General features: G+C 40.9%; 1 protein-coding gene across 1 annotated transcript in view; it reads left to right on the top strand.

The window, feature by feature from the left end:
* The window catches only part of skiv2l (SKI2 homolog, superkiller viralicidic activity 2-like), a 72,534-nt gene that overhangs the window by 5,605 nt on the left and 66,714 nt on the right, over window positions 1-215 (top strand). The gene's annotated exons all lie outside the window — the stretch shown is intronic.

Below are 215 nucleotides of genomic sequence, written 5' to 3'. Positions count from 1 at the left end.
TCAGCGGTTTGGGCTCAGTTGGTGGTATGGGTCTTAAGGAAGCCTTTGAAGTTGTTTGTTGCTCCTTCACAAAGTCTTCCGGTTCTTTGTGTTTTTCGTCGCACGTTTCAGTTTTTAATTCAGCCTTTGAAGTTGTTTGTTGGCCCTTCACAAACTGTTCCGTTTTTTTGTGTTTTTCGTCACACATTTCAGTTTTTAATTCAGCCTTTGAAGCT

Source organism: Nematolebias whitei, chromosome 19, assembly GCF_014905685.2.
Source record: "Nematolebias whitei isolate Nwh7 chromosome 19, NemWhi1, whole genome shotgun sequence".
In the NCBI taxonomy this organism is placed as follows: domain Eukaryota; kingdom Metazoa; phylum Chordata; class Actinopteri; order Cyprinodontiformes; family Rivulidae; genus Nematolebias; species Nematolebias whitei.
Note: the sequence above shows the minus strand (reverse complement) of the source record. Positions and strands in the feature narration are given on the sequence as shown.